The following is a 23,549-nucleotide window of genomic DNA, read 5'->3' on the forward strand; positions in this document are numbered from 1 at the left end:
TACAGGCCCTTCGGCCCACAATGTTGTGCCGACCATCTAACCTGCTCTAGAGACTGCCTAGAATTTCCCTAGCACATAGCCCTCTATATTTCTAAACTCCATGTGCTTATTGAGGAGGCTCTTAAAAGAACATAGAAACATAGAAACATAGAAAATAGGTGCAGGAGTAGGCCATTCGGCCCTTCAAGCCTGCACCGCCATTTATTATGATCATGGCTGATCATCCAACTCAGAACCCCGCCCCAGCCTTCCCTCCATACCCCCTGACCCCCCGTAGCCACAAGGGCCATATCTAACTCCCTCTTAAATATAGCCAATGAACTGGCCTCAACTGTTTCCTGTGGCAGAGAATTCCACAGATTCACCACTCTCTGTGTGAAGAAGTTTTTTCGGTCCTAAAAGGCTTCCCCTCTATCCTCAAACTGTGGCCCCTCGTTCTTGACTTCCCCAACATCGGGAACAATCTTCCTGCATCTAGCCTGTCCAATCCCTTTAGGATCTTATACGTTTCAATCAGATCCCCCCTCAATCTTCTAAATTCCAACGAGTACAAGCCCAGTTCATCCAGTCTTTCTTCATATGAAAGTCCTGCCATCCCAGGAATCAAACTGGTGAACCTTCTTTGTACTCCCTCTATGGCAAGGATGTCTTTCCTCAGATTAGGGGACCAAACCTGCACACAATACTCCAGGTGTGGTCTCACCAAGGCCTTGTACAACTGCAGTAGTACCTCCCTGCTCCTGTACTCGAATCCTCTCGCTATAAATGCCAGCATATCATTCGCCTTTTTCACCACCTGCTGTACCTGCATGCTCACTTTCAATGACTGGTGTATAATGACACCCAGGTCTCGTTGCACCTCCCCTTTTCCTAATCGGCCACCATTCAGATAATAATCTGTTTTCCTATTTTTGCCACCAAAGTGGATAACTTCACATTTATCCACATTAAATTGCATCTGCCATGAATTTGCCCACTCACCCAACCTATCCAAGTCACCCTGCATCCTCTTAGCATCCTCCTCACAGCTAACACTGCCACCCAGCTTCGTGTCATCCGCAAACTTGGAGATGCTGCATTTAATTCCCTCATCCAAGTCATTAATATATATTGTAAACAACTGGGGTCCCAGCACTGAGCCTTGCGGTACCCCACTAGTCACCGCCTGCCATTCTGAAAAGGTCCCGTTTATTCCCATTCTTTGCTTCCTGTCTGCTAACCAACTCTCCACCCACACCAATACCTTACCCCCAATACCGTGTGCTTTAAGTTTGCACACTAATCTCCTGTGTGGGACCTTGTCAAAAGCCTTCTGAAAATCCAAATATACCACATCCACTGGTTCTCCCCTATCCACTCTACTAGTTACATCCTCAAAAAATTCTATGAGATTCGTCAGACATGATTTTCCCTTCACAAATCCATACTGACTTTGTCCAATCATTTCACCGCTTTCCAAATGTGCTGTTATCACATCCTTGATAACTGACTCCAGCAGTTTCCCCACCACCGACGTTAGGCTAACCGGTCTATAATTCCCCGGTTTCTCTCTCCCTCCTTTTTTAAAAAGTGGAGTTACATTAGCCACCCTCCAATCCTCAGGAACTAGTCCAGAATCTAACGAGTTTTGAAAAATTATCACTAATGCATCCACTATTTCTTGGGCTACTTCCTTAAGCACCCTGGGATGCAGACCATCTGGCCCTGGGGATTTATCTGCCTTCAATCCCTTCAATTTACCTAACACCACTTCCCTACTAAGATGTATTTCGCTCAGTTCCTCCATCTCACTGGACCCTCTGTCCCCTACTATTTCTGGAAGATTATTTATGTCCTCCTTAGTGAAGACAGAACCAAAGTAATTATTCAAATGGTCTGCCGTGTCCTTGCTCCCCATAATCAATTCACCTGTTTCTGTCTGCAGGGGACCTACATTTGTCTTTACCAGTCTTTCCCTTTTTACATATCTATAAATGCTTTTACAGTCCGTTTTTATGTTTCCTACCAGTTTTCTCTCATAACCTTTTTTCCCCTTCCTAATTAAGCCCTTTGTCCTCCTCTGCTGAACTCTGAATTTCTCCCAGTCCTCAGGTGAGCCACTTTCTCTGGCTAATTTGTATGCTCCTTCTTTGGAATTGATACTATCCCTAATTTCTCTTGTCAGCCACGGGTGCACTACCTTCCTTGATTTATTCTTTTGCCAAACTGGGATGAACAATTGTTGTAGTTCATCCATGCAACCTTTAAATGCTTGCCATTGCATATCCACCGTCAATCCTTTAAGTGTCATTTGCCAGTCTATCTTAGCTAATTCACGTCTCATACCTTCAAAGTTACCCCTCTTTAAGTTCAGAACCTTTGTTTCTGAATTAACTATGTCACTCTCCATCTTAATGAAGAATTCCACCATATTATGGTCACTCTTACCCAAGGGGCCTCTCACGACAAGATTGCTAATTAACCCTTCCTCATTGCTCAAAACCCAGTCCAGAATAGCCTGCTCTCTAGTTGGTTCCTCAACATGTTGGTTCAAAAAACCATCCCGCACACATTCCAAGAAATCCTCTTCCTCAGCACCCTTACCAATTTGGTTCACCCAATCTACATGTAGATTGAAGTCACCCATTATAACTGCTGTTCCTTTATTGCACACATTTCTAATTTCCTGTTTAATACCATCTCCGACCTCACTACTACTGTTAGGTGGCCTGTACACAACTCCCACCAGCGTCTTCTGCCCCTTAGTGTTACGCAGCTCTACCCATATCGATTCCACATCTTCCCGGCTTATGTCCTTCCTTTCTATTGCGTTAATCTCTTCTTTAACCAGCAACGCCACCCCACCTCCCCTTCCTTCATGTCTATCCCTCCTGAATATTGAATATCCCTGAACGTTGAGCTCCCATCCCTGGTCACCCTGGAGTCATGTCTCTGTGATCCCAACTATATCATAATCATTAATAACAATCTGCACTTTCAATTCATCCACCTTGTTACGAATGCTCCTTGCATTGACACACAAAGCCTTCAGGCGCTCTTTTACAACTCTCTTAGCCCTTATACAATTATGTTGAAAAGCGGCCCTTTTTAATGCTTGCCCTGGATTTGTCGGCCTGCCACTTTTACTTTTCTCCATAGTACTTTTTGTTTCTACCCTCACTTTACACCCCTCTGTCTCTCTGCACTGGTTCCCATCCCCCTGTAGTGAACTAACCTCCTCACGCCTAGCCTCTTTAATTTGATTCCCACCCCCCAACCATTCTAGTTTAAAGTCACCTCAGTAGCCCCCGCTAATCTCCCTGCCAGGATATTGGTCCCCCTAGGATTCAAGTGCAACCCATCCTTTTTGTACAGGTCACGCCTGCGCCAAAAGAGGTCCCAATGATCCAAAAACTTGAATCCCTGCCCCCTGCTCCAATCCCTCAGCCACGCATTTATCCTCCACCTCATCGCATTCCTACTCTCTGTCGCGTGGCACAGGCAGTAATCCCGAGATTACTACCTTTGCGGTCCTTTTTCTCAACTCCCTTCCTAGCTCCCTATATTATCCTTTCAGGACCTCATCCCTTTTCCTACCTATGTCATTGGTACCTATATGTACCACGACCTCTGGCTCCTCTCCCTCCCACTTCAGAACCTATTGTATCTGCCTCCACCACCGCCGCCGGCAGTGCATTCCACGCACCCACCACTCTGCGTGAAAAACTCACCCCTGACATCCCCTCGGTACCTATTTCCAAGCACCTTAAAACTATCCCCCCTCGTGTTAGCCATTTCAGCCCTGGGAAAAAGCCTCTGACTATCCACACGATCAATGCCCCTCATCATCTTATAAACCTCTGTCAGGTCGCCTCTCATCCTCCATCGCTCCAAGGAGCAAAGGCCAAGTACACCTAATCTATTCTCGTAAGGTACGCCCTCCAAACCAGGCAACATCCTTGTAAATCTCCTCTGCAGATGCCTGCAGAAATCAAACCCTGTCCATACCATTGATTTCGCAAGGTGTCCATAAGTCCTGTGGTCATAACTCTGGAAGGACCTGGACCTCCATGTGGGAGAAAGGTCCTCCTCTACTTCCTTGGTCATAGAATTTTATTTGTGTGACTTGGTACTCTAGTATTTCAAGCAGAGTGATTCGTTATCAGTAATGCAGGGCACACCTGAGTCTGAGTCCTGAAAAAGCACTGCCCTGCAATATCTCCACTAAAAGTTATGGCTGATGTGGAGACTGTTTGATGAGGAAAGTCCTTGGGAAGGTTAAACTACATCAGGAAGCTGGACTTTCTGACTTTCATTCTAATGGCTAAGGCACAAACAGTCGACGTGCTTTTAGAAAGGAAAACAAACACGTAAAATTCAGCAGGTTTAGTATTCTTATCAAAGGCTCAGAACCCAGCTTTTCTGTTATCAAGATAATAGCCAATTCATTTCTTTCAGTGAAGTTGTTTGAGGGATAACTATTGATGTCTAGACACAGTTTCACATTCAGATTCAGATTCGTTTATCAAATATACATCCAAACACCCAGTGAAATGCACTGTTTGCATTTGACCATAAGACATGGGAGCAGAATTAGGCCATTCAGCCCATCGAGTCTGCTCTGCCATTCCATCATGGCCGATCCCGGATCCCACTCAACCCCATACACCATATCCTTTGATGCCTTGACCAATCAGGAAAAGGCCAATTTCTGCCTTAAATACACCCACAGACTTGGCCTCCACTGCAGTCTGTGGCAGAGCATTCTACAGATTTGCTACTCTCTGGCTAAAAAAATTCCTCCTTTCCTCTGTTACAAAGGTTTGCCCCTCAATTTTGAGGCTGTGCCCTCGAGTTCTTGATACCCCCACCATAGGAAATATCCTCTTCACATCCACCCTATCTATCTAGTCCTTTCAACATTCGGTAGGTTTCAATGAAATCCCCATGCATTTTTCTAAATTCCAGTGAGTTCAGGCCCAAAGCTGCCAAACGCTGCTCATATGTTAACCCCTTTCATTCCCAGAATCATCCTCATGAACCTCCTCTGGACCCCCTCTAATGACAGCACATCCCTTCTGAGATACGGGGCCCAAAACTGTTGACAATACTTCAAGCGCAACATGACTAGTGCCTTATAAAGGCTCAGCATTATCTCCTTGTTTTTATATTCTATTCCCTTGGATAAATGCCAACATTGCATTTGCCTTCTTTGCCACAGACTCAGCCTGTAAATTAACCTTCTGGGGGTCTTACACGAGGACTCCCAAGTCCCTCCACACCTCTGATGTTTGAACCTTCTCCCCATTTAGATAATAGTCTGCACTATTGTTCTTTTTACCAAAATGCATTATCATACATTTCCCAACACTGTATTCCATGTGTCACTTTTTTGCCCATTCTTCCAATTTGTCCCAAGTCCTGCTGCAATCGCATTGCTTCCTCAGCACTACCTACCCCTCCACCTATCTTCATATCATCCACAAACTTTGCCACAATGGAATCAATTCCTTTATCCAAATCGTTGACAAACAATATGAAAAGCAGCGATCCCAATACTGAACCCTGAGGAACACCACTAGTATCTTTCCTGTAACACCACAGGATTTTATCTTGTTAAGCAGCATCATGTGTGGCACCTTATCAAATGCCTTCTGAAAATCCAAGTAAATGACATCCACTGCCTCTCCTTTGTCCAGCTTGCTTGTTACTTCCTTGAAGAACTCTAACAGATTTATTAGGCAAGATTTCCCTTTACAGAAATCATGTGACTTTAATTTATTTTATCATTAGTCTCCAAGTACCTCGAAACTTCATCCTTAATAATTGACTCCAACACTTTTCCAACCACTGGGGTTAGGCTAACTGGCTTATAATGTCCTTTCTTTTGCCTTCCTCCATTCTTAAAGAGTGCAGCGACATTTGCAATCTTCCAGTTCCCCAGGACCATGCCAGGATTAAGTAATTCTTGAAAGATCATGACCAATGCATCCATTATCTCTTCAGCAATCTCTCTCAGGACTCTGGGATATAGTCCACCTGGCCCAGGTGACTTTGAGTTTGCCTAGCATTTTTTCCTTTGTAATAACAATGGGACTCACTCCTGCTCCCTGACACTCACAGACTTCTGGCACACTGCTAGTGTCTTCCACAGTGAAGTCAGATGCAAAGTTCCCATTAAGTTCATCCGTCATTTCTTTGTCCCCCATTACCACCTCACTGCATCATTTCCCTGTGCTCCAATATCAACTCTCACCTCCCTTTTACTCTTTATATGAGGGATGATTGGTAAGTTCGTGGCCTAAGGTAGAAGGGGTCAATTTTAGAAAACCTAGCACTTTTATTTTTCAACATAGTCCCCTCCTCCATGTACACACTTAGTCCAGCGGTCGTGGAGCATACGGATCCCTTCTTTGTAGAAGTGGTCCACAGCAGGGATGATTGATGAGTTCATGGCCTAGGGTAGAAAGAGATGACTGATTAACTTCAAACTTTCTGCATTATCACTCAAAGAGTTGAATTGCACGTGCATGTAACAAGAGCATCTTGGACCTCCAGGTGGTCCACAGCAGGGTGATTGATAAATTTGTGGCCTAAGGTAGAAGGAGATGAGTTATATGGCTCTTGTTACATGCATGTGCAGTTCAACTCTTTGAGTGATTATGCAGAAAGTTTGAAGTTAATAACTCATCTCCTTCTACCTTAGGCCACAAGCTAATCAATCACTCCTGCTGTGAACCACTTCTGGAGGTCCAAGACGCCGACTTCTACAAAGAAGGGATCCGTATGCTCCACGACAACTAGACTAAGTGTGTAAGTGTAGGAAAAATAAATGTGCTATATTTTCTAAAATTGACACCTTCTACCTTAGGCCACAAACTTATCAATCACCCCTCGTCTAACTGAAAAAACTTTTGGTATCCTGCTTTATGTTATTGGCTAGTCTGCCCTCATATTTCATCTTTTCCCTTCTTATAGCTTTTTTGGTTGCATTTTGTTAGATTTTAAAGGATTCCCAATCATCCAACTTCCCACTCACTTTTGCTACCTTATTATGCCCCTTCCTTGGCTTTTATGCAGTCCTTAGCCACGGTTAGCCACGGTTGCCTACCTCTGCCATTTGAGAACTTCTTCCTCTATGGGACATATCTATCCTGCACCTTGTGAACTATTCCCAGAAACTTCAGCCATCTCTGCTCTGCCGTCATTCCCACCAGTATCCTCTTCCAATCCACCTGGGCAAGCTCCTCTCTCATGCCTCTGTAATTCCCTTTATTCCGTTGCAATACTGATACATCTGACTTATGCTTCTCTCTCTCAAACTGCAGTATAAATTCAGTCATATTATGTTCACTGCCTCCTTTACGTTAAGCTCCCTAATAATATCTGGATTATTACACAACACCCAATCTAAGATAACCTTTCCCTGAGTACGTTCTAAAAAGCCATCTCATAGACATTCAACAAATTCTCTCTCTCGTGATCCAACACCAACATGATTTTCCCAATCCCTTTGCATACTGAAGACCCCTATTACAATTATGTCATTACCTTTATTACATGCCCTTTCCAGCTCCATTTGCAATCTCAACCCCACATCTTGGCTACTATTCAGAGGCCTATATATGATTCCCATGATGTTTTTTTTACCCTTGCAATTTCTTAACACCACCCACAAAGATTCAACATTTTCTGATGCTATGTCACTTCTTTATAAAGCTGTAATTCCATCTCTTACCAACAGAACAACACCACCGCCTATGCCTTCCTGCCTGTCCTTCTGATACAAAGTATATCCTTTGATGTTAAGCTCCAAACTATGGCCTTCTTTCAGCCACGACTCAGTGATGCCCACAATGTCATACTGACCAATCAGTAATTGCACCACAAGTTCATCCACCTTATTCCGAATGCTGCACGCATTTAAATACAGCACCTTCAATCCTGCATTCTTCGCCCTTTTGAATTTTGCCTCTGTGGTACAATTTAACTCTTCGCTCTGTCTGCATTTGAACCCAATCATTGGCTTGCCATTAACAACCAACACAACCCAATGATGGGCTGAGGCAGCACACAAGTGTCACCACATATTCAGGCACCAACGTAGCAGGCCTGCCATGTTCACAGAGCAACACTAGCAACAGCAGAACAGCAACAAAACAACAACAGCAAGACAAGTCCCATCCTGTCCCTCCTTCACACCCATGCAATGCCCACATGGACACACAAATAGGACTCCATTATTCCTCCAGCCAGAGGACCCATTCAAATGATTACACTTCTCAGCTGAAGTTCAGCCCCACGACAGTGTGGACTCCTGCACTGGCCGCCCCACCCCCTCACAACGACATTCCCCAACATGTGACACTCCCTCAGTATTGCCCCTCCCACAGTGTGACACTCCCTCAGTACTGTCCATCCCACAGTGTGACACTCCCTCAGTACTGTCCATCCCACAGAGTGACACTCCCTCAGTACTGTCCATCCCACAGTGTGACACTCCCTCAGTACTGTCCATCCCACAGTGTGACACTCCCTCAGTACTGTCCATCCCACGGTGCGGTTCGCCCTCAGGGCTGTCCATCCCACAGTGTGACACTCCCTCAGTACTGTCCACCCCACAGTGTGACACTCCCTCAGTACTGTCTATCCCACAGTGTGACACTCCCTCAGTACTGTCCATCCCACAGTGTGACACTCCCTCAGTACTGTCCATCCCACAGTGTGACACTCCCTCAGTACTGTCCATCCCACAGTGTGACACTCCCTCAGTATTGCCCCTCCCACACTGCTCCTCCCGCAGATTTGATATTGGTCTGGATAGCCCACCAAAGATCTCATACATGGTTCCGTCACAGGGTAGAGGTAGAAATATCTCTTCTCGCCTGTCAGAGTCTGAAGAAATAATATGCGACTTTGTCCATTGCAGGTGTGGAGTCTTGTTGTTAAAGGCCAGGGTAGGCCAGGTCTGGATTGGGAGGGGGCCAAGATCTTGCTTCTGCTGCTGGTGTGCTTGCTCGGGGTTAGGTGGGAACCCCCGGGCACTTCAAAGTCCAGTTATGCTGCACTTCGCCAGATCTGGTGAAAGGCCCCTTAGCAAGTCTGACCAATGGGCTGAGAAAGCAATTGAAGTAGAGAAGTTGAATTTAGGTTGTCAGATGAGGAGGGGGAAAAAGAGGGAGAGTGAATAAGCTGACTGAAAGATAAAGGAACATATATGAAGAACATTTAACATTTTTGAAAGTCTGTGAGAGAAGATCAGAAAGTGAAACAAGCTGAACTGTTGAAATCATTCCGTCTCTGGCCTTGCTCAACAATTATCACAATTTAAAAACAGTTATGCTCTATTAGTTAGTGGTCACAGTCTCTGCTATTTGTTTACTTGACAGCGCACTCCATTTCCACATGTTTTCATCCAGCATGGAGGATGGAATTAGGATAACACAATGGGCAAACAAAAAATAAAGCCTTAGAGTCATGGAGCCTCCAGCAGAGAAACAGGCCCTTCAACACATCTAGTCAATACTGAGCTGTTATTCTGCCCGGTCCCTTTGAACTGCAACTGGACCATAATCCCCCATACCCCTATCATCTATGTACCTGTCCCAAATGTTGAAATTGAACCAGCATCCATCACTTCCACTGGCAGCTTGTTTCACCCTCTGAGTGAAGACCACAGGTTCCCCAAAATATTTCATCTTTCACCCTTAAATATGACCTCTAGTTCTAGTCTCACCCAACCTCTGAGGAAAAAATCTGCTTGCATTTACTCTATCTGTATCCCTCAATCTTGTATCATCGTCATCACCATCATCAGGTTTGAGCTTTGACTGCCATGGCCCCCACACTCCTCTTTCGGGTCAAGTGGATCAATTCATTGGTATTCATTTCCAGTTCTCTGGCTGCTGTCTCCATCATCATTTGTCATTGCCTTCCTCTTGCTTTCTTCCCTTCAATCTTTCCCATAATTACCGTGCATTCTAACTCCTCTTTCCCAATCACATGTCCAATGAAGTCACGTTGCCTTTTCATGATCTCATACATTATTTCTCTTTTTGTGCTTGCTCTGTTCATGACATCCTCATTAGATATTTATTTCATCCATGAGATTCTTTGCATCCTCCTCAAAAACCACATCTCTGCTGCTTCAATTCATTTCCTCATGTTACTAGATATTGTCCAACATTCTGAGCCATATAACATAACTGGATAAACGTAACATTTCAGTACTCTGAGGTGGGTTGTCATGCCTAGTTTAGTATTGGTCAGTATACTCTTCATTCTCGTAAAGGTGTCTTTTGCCATCCCTATTCTTCTTTTGATGTCCATGTCGCACCTGCCATCTGATGTCACCCAGCTTCCTAAGTAGCAAAAGTTCTGTACTTGTTTTATGTCTTCCCCGTTTATTCTCAGCCTGCAGATAGGATTCTCCTTCTTTTTGGATATCACCATACATTCTGTCTTTTTGCACTTTCTTCAACAAATATATCAATTAAGTTTTGTAGTTCTTCCTCTGTACTTGCGATTAACACAGGGTCATCCGCATATCTAAAATTATTGATGTTTTCACCACCAACTTTGATTCCCAAGATGTCTCTTATTTTTTGTAATATTGTTTCACTGTAAACATTAAACAAATCATGGGAGAAAACACACCCTTGTCTAACGCCTCTCTTGACTTTCGTAAACTGACTCACTTCTCCATCTATTCTTACAGCGGCAGTTTGTTCCCAATACAGATTTCTGATTAGGCGGAGGTCTTTCAAATCTAGATCTAGAGTTTCCTGTAATATTTCGAATAATTATTGTGCTTCACTTTATCAAATGCTTTTGTGTAGTCGATAAAACAAACAAACAAATCTTTTTGCACTTCAATAGCTCGTTCTGATAGTATCCTTAACATCAATATCGCATTTCTTGTACCTTTGTCTTTCACAATCTTGTATACTTCTATCAAATTTCCCCACATTCTTCTGCAATCCTAATCTATTCAACCTCTTCCTATACCTCAGGTCTTCAAGACCTGCCAATATCCTTGTAATTTCTCTGTACTCTTTCAATCTTATTGATATGTTTCCTGTAGGTTGGTGGCCAAGACTGCACACAATACTCCAATTTAGGCCTCACCAACCTCTCATACAGCTTCAACATCTCAACTCCTATATTCAGTACTTTGATTGATGAAGGCCGATGTGCCAACAGCTCTCTTTATGTCCTTGTGCACCTGTGATGCCACTTTCAAGGGAGTAGTCATAGTCGTAGTCATACTTTATTGATCCCGGGGGCAATTGGTTTTCGTTACAGTTGCACCATAATTAATTAAATAGTAATAAAACCATAAATAGTTAAATAGTAATATGTAAATTATGCCAGGAAGTAAGTCCAGGACCAGCCTATTGGCTCAGGGTGTCTGACCCTCCAAGGGAGGAGTTGTAGAGTTTGATGGCCACAGGCAGGAATGACCTCCTATGATGCTCAGTGTTGCATCTCGGTGGAATGAGTTTCTGGCTGAATGTACTCCTGTGACCAACCAGTACATTATGTAGTGGATGGGAGACATTGACCAAGATGGCATGTAACTTGGACAGAGTATGGGTCTGTGTTTCCTCTGTTCTACTGCACTCCTCAGTAACTAGGTCCTACTATCCTGGTTTGTCCTCCCAAAGTGCAACACCTCATACTTGTCTGCATTAAATTTCTATTTGCTATTTTTCAGTCATTTTCCAGCTGGTCCAGATCTTGCTGCAAGCTTTGATAGCCTTCCTCATTGTCCACTAGCCCCCCAGTGCTGGAATCTGGAGCAAACAAGGAATTGTCAGCGTGTTGAAATTATGTTGATACCCTGCATCAGGTTTCAACCCAAAGCATCGACAATTCCTTTCCAAGAGATGCTGCTCGGCCCATTAAGTTCTTTCAGCAGATTGTTTGTTGGAGTGAGGGAAGTTTCAGTGCAAACTCAGCAGTAGGCTTTGCAGATTCACAATTCATGCAAGACTGAGATCATTCACATTTTAATAACTGCATATAGGTTACACAAAAAACCTACAGCAGAGAGAAAGAGAGGGAATGGGAGGAAGTGATGAGAACGAGGGGGAGAGGGGGAGAAGGGAAACAGGAAGGGGAGGAGAGGGGAGGGAGGGAGAGGGGGAGGGAGGGGGAGGGAGGAGGGAGGAGGGCGAAGGGGGGAGAGGGGGAGGGGAGAGGGGAGAGGAGAGAGGGGGAGGGGGAGAGGGGGAGGGGGAGAGGGGGAGGGGGGAGAGGGGGAGGGGAGCGGGAGGGGGAGGGGGAGGGGGAGGGGAGGGGAGGAGAGAGAGAGGCAATGAGACAGACTTAGAAGGGAGATAAAGAAACAGATTGATAGAAGAAGAGGCAGAGGGAGATACAGAGAAAGAAAGAGAAGATGGGAGAGAGTGACATGGAGAGAGAAAGAGAGGTGGAAATGAGATAGAGAGGGACAGATACAGAGATAGAGAGAAAAATAGAAAAGAGGCAGAGCGAGAGATACAGAGTGTGACAGGGAAAGGAACAAAAAGAGAAATAGAAAGATAGTGACAAGGAATAAGATAAAGAAAGAAAGAATGAAAAAGGTGGAGTAAGCAGAGGGAGAAAAACAGAGAAAAGAGATAGATAGACTGAGAGATAATGAAAGAATGACAGACAGTGAGTGAGAGAGAACAAGAGAGGGAGTGTGAGAGTGAGAGAGTGAGAGAGAGAGAGAGAGAGAGAGAGTGAGTAACAGAGTGAGAGAGAGAGAGTAACAGAGTGAGAGGAGGATTTGACAGCCGACAGGTTTTGGGATACATTAAAATAAAAAAAGACAAATATCTTTGGGGGTCAGTGGTGGGACCAAATGGGAATTTGTGGTATGTTAGATTGTAGGGATGACTGTCCTAGCCAACTGTTGTGACCATGGCTGCGGATTGTGTTATAATTAAGGAAAAGCCCACTGCACTTCCTCTTTGGGCAATGAAGACACAGAAATGTAAAGTGAAGCGTAAACCAGCAGTAAGCGAAAGGGCCTGATTAAGCCCACAGCCTGTACTTTATGGGTCATGTTTGTGAACTTCTGTTCCAGCTGGTGGGCATTGAACACCGCGCCAATGATTACTGAGCCTAACAGTTATTCCAGAAAGAGGAAATACGCCAGCTCTAAGGCAGAACAAAAAGACTCAGTTGATTACAATAAAAGATAGAAGATAGAAGATTCCCATGGTGGTATTTTGAAGCACTAAAGGGTGTGAAAGGTGTGAAGGGAGCTACTTGTCCCATCATGTCAGCTAACTTCTTTGATCAGCCTTTACTCCCATCCCAACTCCCACCCCTTTTTCTTACCCAATACTTTTGTTTTAAAAGCTCCCATAGCCTCTACTGCAAGGCAGCATGACCCAGATCACAACTTGTAGAGCAAACAGTCAAGGACATCAGCCACACACACAAAATGCTGGAGGAATTCAGCAGGACATCAGCCATCCTTCTCCCATCAAGCAGGAAACACGAAAGCTTGAGAACATGTACTTCCAGCTTCAAGGACAGCTTCTAAACCACTGTCATCAGACCCCTGATTTGCCGTCTCTCTCACTAAAAGATGAACCTTGAACTTTGAGCTCCCAATCGACCTCACTGAGGCCCTTATGCTTAATTAGTCTCACTGCTCCGCACTTTCTCTGTGTATGCAACACGATATTCTGTGTTCTGTTTTATTTTAAGCATCTCAGTGTAATTATGAATGGCACTATCTGCATGAATGGCATGCAAAAGCTTTTCACTGTATCTTAATCAGGGCTGTGGGCTTAATCAGGCCCTTTATAACAAACTGATAACAACACCTTCCTCTCCTGCTCCACTTGTTAATTCCTCTCACTCCATACCTGCTGGTTCACCCATCCTCCATCAAAACCTCCACCAAATGTCAAGGGGAACAATCCCAGACCCCCAGATTCTCCAAAGGCCTGAACACCCGACCTCTGCAATGCTCCCCAAAATATCCCTTAACCTCTCTCTAAGTTTTAAAGAACCTTCCCTTAATTTGGTGACAGAATTAGCCACAGAATAATAGCTAATGCCCATCCAGTGATCTTTATAAAGTTTAAAAATACCGAAGTCCTGGCATTTGAGAATTATGTGTGCTTTCCGTTTCCTGGACAAACTTTGGTACAACGTAACTAGTTCTAAAACTCACTTATGCCAAAGAGCTGATAAGACGCAAAGAGTAATTACTGCATCCCTTATAGAATTTTTGTTGAAGGGCTCTGCCATGCTTCAGTTTGTCAAACTTCAGCTAACAAAGTTGCAACTGTTATTCAACTGGAAAGGATACAAAAAAATTTACAAGGCTGTTACCAGAGGTGACTTTATAGAGGTTTATGAAATCATGAGAGATGTAAATAAGTTGAATGGCCAGTTTTTCTCCCAGGATAGGGGAGTCTAACACTAGAGGGCAAAAGTTTAAGGTGGGAAGGGGAAGATTTAAAATAAATTTGAGGAGCAGCTTTTCTACAAAGAGGGTAGTGGATTTATCGAACGAGCTGCCGGAAGGAGTGACAGAGGTGGGTACAATTATATCATTTAAAAGACATTTGGACAGGTACGTGGGTAAGAAAGGTCTAGAGGGATATAGGTCAAATGCAGGCAAATGGGACTAACTCCGTCGGGAAACTTGGTAAGAATGGATAAGTTGGACCAAATGTCCTGTTATGCCATATATCTTTACAACCTTAACGACTGAATGAAGTAGCTGCTTCTCCCCCATTTACAGCCTCTCAGCTCAGTCTCACTGAGCTGTTAAACAACCAACCCTGCCACCACACTGCTACATGTTTACACATCCCTGCCAGTAGGCAATGCATTAAAAAAAAACAAAATGGTTTAGAAGCCAATCAAAACATCAAATTTGTCTTTGATGTACTTCAAAACAGATGTTGATTAACAGATCCTTAATCAGAAATGAGAGGATGACTAATATCCTTGCACTAACCACAGCAAAGTCTACACTGGTAGTCTTGACGATTTTAGCTCTGAAGTTTTTTGCTTATACTTATCAAACAGCCCAGGGAAATTGGTAACATATGGTCAAGAACCCTTGGCTAACCTTCTGTCACAATGTCTTTACTGTATGCCTTCAAATAAGCTGGTCTATAACTGGCAGATACCTGTCTTAGGTGTCTTCATGGGATCTGAGTGTTGCCAGCAGAACTAACGTTTATTCTCCATCCATGCCATCGTTGAGAAGGTTAGGGTGAGCCACCTTCTTGAAATATTGAAGTCTCCCTGGTGAAGGTGTTCCCACACTGGTGTCAGGGAGGATTTTAGACCCAGTGATGAAGAAGGACCAGTGATCTATTTTGAAATCAGGACAGTAGTTTCCCAACTGGTGGGAAACCTACAGGTGATGGTTTTCGCCAGCGCCAGATTAGGCTAAAAGATCTATTGAAGTATTGCCACACTGGCAACAAGCCCCTAATGCCAGTACTGCTACCCACCAGCCATGCCAAGGGTGTGGTCAGAAGCCTTTCCATATTGAGAACCAATTCCCAGAACTTTCCAAAATTAGGAATCACTCCCCATTCTAAGCCAGCCTTTGTTAACCTGTACATTGCTAAACATAAATAAGGTCATAACTCCAAAGAGGAAAGGAGAGAGAGAAAAAGAGAGAGATAGAGAAAGAGAGAGAGAGAGATAGAGAAAGACAGATATAGAAAGAGAAATAGAGAGATACTCGATAGAGAGAGATAGAGACATAGAGATAGAGCAAGAAATAGAGAGAGAGAGAGAACGTGCACCTGGGAGAAAAGATAGAAAGAAATAGAGAGAGAGAGAAAGAGAGACAGGAAGAGAAAGAGATAGAGAAAGAAATAGAGAAATAGATAGAGATAGAGAGAGCGAGAGAGAAAGAGTGAGAAAGAGGGAAACAGGGAGAGAAAGAGATAGAGAGTATAGTACTTACTCATTTGAACATGTAGTACCTCGGTAACTCCCATGTTGTAGATATCACGGGGTAAGCAGTGCAAACTGAGAAGATGCAAAATGTTATCAGATATTGTCTGTTAGCTGTTGGAGGGATGACTGCCTAGTTTTATGTTTTAACCCAAACGTTCTGCGGCTGTGCTATCAGTGTTGAATGAACTCAGCCCATCTACCACGCCAGTATCGTGTTCTGAACAGATCCACCAAATTCATGAAAAGCTCAATTCTTTGCAATAAAGATAGGAGAACCGCAGCCAATGTGTTGTAGGGGGAATAACCACTCCTTACCACCAACACCACCCTCCCTCTGTTCAAAAGAAAAAAATCAATGTTGGTTTAAGTCTGGTCCATGCAATTTCCACCCTCTAATGGGCAGGGACTGAGACCTCAAATATTTCCTCTTGACACTCTGCCACATTTTGCACCTTTGCACTGAGCCAGACCTGCTGACTTCAGCCTGCTGGGTGTTACACTTCGAGACGGCACAGACCACATCTACTGAAGATCTTGGCTTTTAACAATGCTTTCCTCACTGCAGTTCAGTAGTTTGATGGTTCGATTCAGCACACCAAGAGAGTATGGCTTGTGACTGGGATCCAGCTCCTCGTTCCCCTGTAGACATCCATGGCACTCACTGCCAGCTCAGACTGGCCCCAATTCAACGTCACAAAACTGTCCAGCAGCCAGCAGCTGATGAAAGTATCAGCCAGGCGTCAAGCAAACTTCTCATCACAGAGATCAAAGTCCACTGGCCCACCACAGGTTTAGTTCCAGAAGTGGTCATGTGACCCTCTTGGCTGGGCCCCACTAAACCCCATTAATAGTTAAACTAGGAACAACAACCTTCTTCGGACCTCAGCATTTGAGAGGCTTGACAGAGATGGTCTCCGTGCTTGGAATATAGACTGTGAAACAATTGAAATAATCTAGACTGCTAGACTCTTGTCCAGGAATCTGACAAGGTCCCCCTAGTAGATTAGCCCAGAAGACTATTTTACACGGGATCTAGCATGAACAAGCCAACTGGGTGCAAAACTTAGCTTGGTGGTAAGAGTCAGAGTGCGAGTGGAGAGTTGCTTTTCAAATTAGAGCCCTATAATCAATGGTGTGTCACAGGGACTGGTGGTGGGTCTCCCATTGTTCAGCATCTGTGTTACAATTTGGATGAGAACATTTAGGGTTAGTAAGATTCCAGATGACACCAAAATTAAGGGTATACTCAACAGTGAAGAAGGTTTCTAAGGTTACATCAGCAAAATAGATCAAATGAGAAAGTGAGCCAAAGAGTGGCAGATGGAATTAAACCCAGACAAGTGTGGAGTGTTGCATTTACTATGTTAACTCACTGCAGGACTTGTACAGCAAAAGGCAAGGCCCTGGAGAGCATTGAAGAAGAGAGCTGGGGGTACAGTACATAGTTCCTTGAAGGTAGACAGGGTGGTGAAGACTGGATCTGACGCACCTGCCTTCATTGGCCAAAGTACTGAGTGCAAGAGTTGGGATGTCATGTTACAACTGTACAAGACGCTGGTGAGATCGCAGCAGAAGTATTGTGTGCAATTCTGGTCATCTAGCTTTAGGAAGGGTGTCTTCAAGTTGGAAAGGATGCAGAAAAACTTCACAAGGAGTGGGGGGCTTTAGTTGTAAGGAGAGGCTGATAGGCTGGGACTGTGTTCCAGGAAATGAAGGGAGCTGAGAGGCGACCTTCTGGAAGTTTATAAAATCATGAGGGTCATGGATAAAAGTCGGTCTTTTTCCCCCAGGTAGGGGAGTATAAAGCTAGCTGGCATAGTTTTTAGGTGAGAGGATAAAATTTCAGGGAACCTGATGGACAACTTTTTCACACGAATGGTGGTAGGTACATGGCAGGAGCTGCCAGAGGCAGAGGTAGATATGGGTACAATGAAACACTTGAAAAGCATGTACATGGATAGCAAAGGGTTGACACTTGAAAAGCATGTACATGGATAGCAAAGGGGTGGAGGGATACCGGCCAAATGCAGGCACGCAGATGGGAGAACACAAATGGGAGTAGATCAGCGAGGCAACTTGGTCAGTATGAACAAGCTGGGCTGAAGGGCCTGATCCTGTGCTATACCACACTAAGAGTGTGAGGACACGGAGACTGAGCCCAGCGGCCGACTCCATTCTCCCACTCCCAGAGTCAGTGCGGCAGCTGGATCAGACCACAGCTGCGTGGGCTAACAGCTGCAAGGAACCAGGACTTCTGAAAGACGAGCTAAATTATATGCATGCACGAGCAAAGTACAAGGTAGACCTCCTGCCCAAGAGGAAAGCTGTAGGAATCTGGCAATTGAGGGTAGGGTTTTAACAGTGGGTTAGCAATGTAAAAGGCTTGTGTTTTACCCAGTGAGGCTTTCATTAGGCTATCTGTCTACTTGATCTGCACATTTTAAGCATATGAAAGACTCACCACAGCAGTTCAGAGGCAGGCGGGGACAAGCAGTAAGCTCTCCAATTGCTTTAATGTCCTGGGGTACATTACAAGCTTAACTCCTGCAAGACAGCACACATGATCGGGGAGCTGGTGCACCAGCCGAGCTCTCCCCTCGGTAATTGATACATGTAACTGTCGTTCATGCTGTTGGTAAAGGAAATCAATCTGTACCACTATTTCAGTAGAAGTGAACGATTACAAATCTAGGGCAAGAACCTCTAGGAGACAAGTCTGACCAAATAAGCAAAGGACTTTCCATCAGGATAGTTTGCTAATGCGTAACACTGTTTCATCATCTCACGCATCCTGAACTTTACAATATCCCCTCTGGCACATCCACTCTCCTGGGGGTAACCAACTAACCTGCACAAACAGCAACACTCTCCAAATATTTACCTGTCTCCTGGCCATGAAGATGCAGAGCTGGGAATCTCTTCCAGTTGGAAATGCTCAGAGAACTTGTGGCACAAGTCATTACAAAGGGGTAAAGGTTGCTGGTGACACCACTGTCGTTGGCCAAATCAAGGGTGGTGACGAATCAGCGTATAGGAGAGAGAATGAAAATCTGGCTGAGTGGTGCTGCAACAACCATCTCTCACTCAGTGTCGGCAAGACCAAGGAGCTGATTATTGACTGCAGGAGGAAGAAACCAGATGCATGAACCAGTCGCCATCGGGTGATCAAAGGTGGAGAGGGTCAGCAACTTTAAATTGCTCCGTGTTTTCATTTCAGAGGACCTGTCCTGGTCCACGTACAAAAGTACAATTATGAAGAAGTACGGCAGCACCTCTACTTCCTTAGGAGTTTGCGAAGATTCAGCACGATTTCTAATACTTTGGTAAACTTCTGTAGATGTGTGGTGAAGATTATACTGACAGGTTCACTTCAGCCTGGTATGGGAACACCAATACCCTTAAACAGAAAATCTTACAAAAAGTAGTGAACACGACCCAGTCCATCACAGGTAAAGCCCTCCCCACCATTGAGCACGTCTACGCTGAGCACTAGCACTGTCACAGGAAAGCAGCATCCATTATCAGGGACCCCCATCACCCAGGTCATGCTCCCTTCTTGCTGCTGCCATCCGGAAGAAGGTACAGGAGCCTCAGGACACACACCACCAGGTTCAGGAACAGTTAATACCCCTCAAGCATCAGGCTCTTGAACCGGAGGGGATAACTCCATTCAACTTCACTTGCCCCATCACGGAACTGTTCCCACAACCTATTGTCTCACTTCCAAGGACCCTACATCTCATGTTCATGTTAGTGCTTATTTATTATCATTATTAATTCTCTTTTATATTTGCACATTTCGTTGTCTCTTGTACGTTGGTCATTTGTCCGCCCTGCTGGGTAAGGTCTTTCATCGGCTATATTACGTTCTTCAATTTACTGATTATACCCACAAGGAAGCGAAGCTCAGGGTTGTATGTGGTGACATATATGTACTTTGATAATAAGTTTACTTTGAACTTTTGATTTAGTCGCCATTACAGAAAAGTGGTTGCAGGACGGAGATGACTGGGAAGTAAATATCCAGGGTATCAGGTAATGATGGGCAAGAATGCAAGGGAAGTGGGGCCATGCTTTTAATTCTGGATGAGAGCAGGGCAACAGTGAGAGACGATATAAGATCTAAGGTGCAGAATGTTGAATCAATCTGGCTAGAGATTAGGAACAGCAACGGAGGGGGAAAAAATCACTGATAGGAGTTGAATATAGGCCATCTAATGATAATATTACAGGGACGTGGGCAATACACCAAGAAATGGAATGGCAGTTGTCATGGGGGACGTTGACTTGCATATAGATTGGGTGAATCAAGTTGGTTGAGACAGACTTGAGGGGGACTTCACAGAGCGTAGGTATGATAGTTTTCCTGAACACAGGGTTAAAATGTACAAGGGAACATGCTGTCTTCAATCTGGTCTTGTGCAGTAAGACAGGTAAAATGAATGATGTTATAGTTCAGGAAGAGTGATCACAGTGTGAATGAATTTCTCGTACAAGTAGAGGCTTGATCTAAAACCAGTGCATTATACCTGAACAAGGGAGACTACAAACAGATGAGGGATGGGGTTATATGGTGGAGCAGATGAAGGACAATGGAAAACTTTCAAAGATTTTTCATATTGCTCAACTAACGTATATTCCAGTTAAAAGCAAAATCATTGAGGATCAGGACAGCCACCCTTCAAAAAGCCAAAGAAACAAAGGCAAGCATCAAGCTAGAAACTCACGCATACTAACAAGAGAAAATCTTCAGAAGCTGGCTCTTGAACCAAAAGGGATAACTTCATTCAACTTCACTTGCCCCATCACTGAACTTTTCCCACAACCTATGGACTTGCTTCCAAGGACTCTACATCTCATGTTCAAGCAACACACACAAACTGCTGGAGGAACTCAGCAGGCCAGGCAACGCCTCATGGAAAAGAGTAAACAGTCAACGTTTCGGGCCGAGACTCTTCGTCAGGACTCATGCATACGAAGTCACTAAGAACAGGTGGGAACTGGATTCCATCTTTATCGTAAACAAGCAATAAAGAAAATGAAGATAGATTATGACAGTAAACTAGCACAGAATATAAAAAAGTGAAACCTATAATTACATAAGGCGGAAAAGTTTAGTGGAAGTAAATATATAATGAGAAAGAAGAAGTAATTTTGGGTGATGCAGAAATAGTCAAAGCTTTGAACAACTATTTTGTGTCAGCTTCACAATGGACTACATGTCCAACATGCCTCAAAGAGATGTTATGGATGCAACAGCACATGAGGACCTCGATACAATTGCTATCACTAAAGATGTAGTCTTGAGTAAACTAATGGGCCTAAAGATAGATAAGTCCCCTGGTTCTGATGGAGTGTATCCCAGGTTACTGTAAGAAATAGAGGCATTTGTAATAATTTACCAAATTTCTCTGGACTCTGGTCATAGGCTGATAGACTGGAAAACAGCAAATATCACACCACTATTTAAAAATAGATTTATGCGGAGGGCAGGTAGCTATTGGATGGTTAGCTTAATGTCTATAGTCAGGAAAATGCTCAAAGCAATCATTAAGGAAGACATTGCAAAAGATTTGGATAGAATTGGTTCCACCAGGCAGACACAGTATGGATTCAGGGGGGCAGATCCTGTACAACAAACTACTGGAGTTCTTACATGCAGTGGATAGAGAGGAAAAAGTAGATGCTGTATATTTGGATTACTGGAAAGCATTTAATAAGGTGACATGAGATAAAGATATATGAATTTGGGACAATGTATTGGCACAGAAAGAGGATTGGTTAGCTAATAGAAGGCAGAGAGTTTGGATAAATGGTTGCTTAACTAGTTGGAAATCAATGGTGAGCAGAGTACCACAGGGGTTGGTGCTGGGCCTTCAGCTGTTCATGACAGACATTAACAATTTGGAAGAGAGGGCCATGTTTATCATATCTAAGTTTGCTGATGACATTAAATTTAGTGGAAAAGCAAACTGTGCAGTTTGCAGAGAGTCTACAGGGAGATATGGTTAGGTTAAGTCAGTGGGCAAGGGTCTGGCAGATGGAGTACAATGTTGGTAAAATCAAGTCATTCATTTTGTAAATAGATCAGATTATTATTTAAATGGTGAAAAATGGCACTGTGCCATTGTGCAAGGAGAGCTTTGGAGTGCTTGTGCATGAATTGCAGAATATTGGTTTGTGGGTGCAACAGGTTATCTAGAAAACAAATTAACTGAATTCAGAAGCAGAGTGTAAAGAGTACAATGCCCTTCAGCATCTCGGGATGGTCCAAACCACCTGGTTATTCACTCCAAAATGGTGCAGCAAACTTATGCACAACAAGCTTCCACAAACAAATGGACAATGATCAGATCATCTATTTGAGGTATTTAGAACACATTCCTGCCCTTTTTAGTCCGGCCTTTGCTGCTGCCAATGACATTGCAAGTAAACGCACCTCAGCAACCTTGCTTTGTGCACTTCCTGTGATTATGGGAATGCACTGTTAACCCATCTTAGACCATGTCATAGTGACCGTCACTCCGGTCCTGTCGGAAAACCATCTATTTCTTCTTTAGTTCTGCTTCTCTCTCTCTTGCTCTCCCGGTCTGCTTTCCCCTTTCTTTCTGCTTTCCAATACCAGCACCTGGTGCCCAGTTGTGTTACACCACTCCGCAGCTCTGCTGAACCTTCCTGTGAGGACATTAGTCCCAGCTGTGCTGGCATTCGATCCATCAGCCTCTGCAGGCCCCACTTGCCCAGACCCAGTCCCTAGGGATCCAAAGCCCTCCCTCCTCCTCTACCTCCCCGGCCCCACATTCACCCGCATCATACTCATAGTTTTGTTTTCCAGTGGTAGGGAGCCCAAAGATAATGTGGAATTACCACCTTCAGTGCCCTGCCTAAACTCTTCCCCAGCTTCTGAAGATTTTGCTCGCAAGACCTTGTTCCCTCCTCCATCCGTTTTGTACCACCCTGGTACCACATCTGCAGCTACAGAAATGTCTGCTTGCTTTCCAGGCTATGGAATCTTTTATCAATCCGTTACAGCCATTCAGCTCACTGAACCTGTAGCAACTCTATGTAAGAACACCCACCCTCTTCCCCAGAAGCCTTCAAGTGCTTTCCTTCCAGATATTTATGTGGCTCCCTCTAATGCAGACTGAATCTGCCCATCCTGAATTTCCTGCATTCCAGACCCATCCTCATGTCCCTTTCACTCGATCTCATTCCCTGGCTCCTGGTGTGCCCAGTGCTACCTTCATGTACAAGATAGTTTAGATTTCTACACAGCTCTCGCAAACCTTCCTGTGAGGATGTTGGCCCCAGATCTTTAGGGATTTAATCCATCGAACATGTGCAGGTCCTCCACAAACTCCTCTGCATCCTCTCCTAAATCTTCCTAATGTGTGGTGCCCAGAACTGGACACAGTCCCCCAGTTGTGCCTGAACCAGTGTGCAGTAAAGCTTCATTATGAATCCCTTGCTCTTGTACAACGTACGCGTATCAAAGTGGTCTGAGAGCAAGCAACAAGCTGTGTTTGGCCGACTTAAGCATCAGGCCAGATCAAAAAAGTCAGGGTGTTGGGGCCAGAGGCAAGGGATGGGCTGGTGCTCAGCTTGCTGCTCGGCGAGGTTAACTCGTCTCTGCA

The 23,549-nt window shown here is 44.4% G+C and overlaps 1 protein-coding gene across 1 annotated transcript in view; it reads right to left on the reverse strand.

Annotated features, from left to right (window-relative positions):
• rspo2 (R-spondin 2) overlaps positions 1 to 23,549 on the reverse strand; it is a 101,721-nt gene that overhangs the window by 14,751 nt on the left and 63,421 nt on the right. The window lies entirely within an intron of this gene.

The sequence above is a fragment of the Mobula birostris genome, chromosome 1 (genome assembly GCF_030028105.1).
Source record: "Mobula birostris isolate sMobBir1 chromosome 1, sMobBir1.hap1, whole genome shotgun sequence".
In the NCBI taxonomy this organism is placed as follows: Eukaryota; Metazoa; Chordata; class Chondrichthyes; order Myliobatiformes; family Myliobatidae; genus Mobula; species Mobula birostris.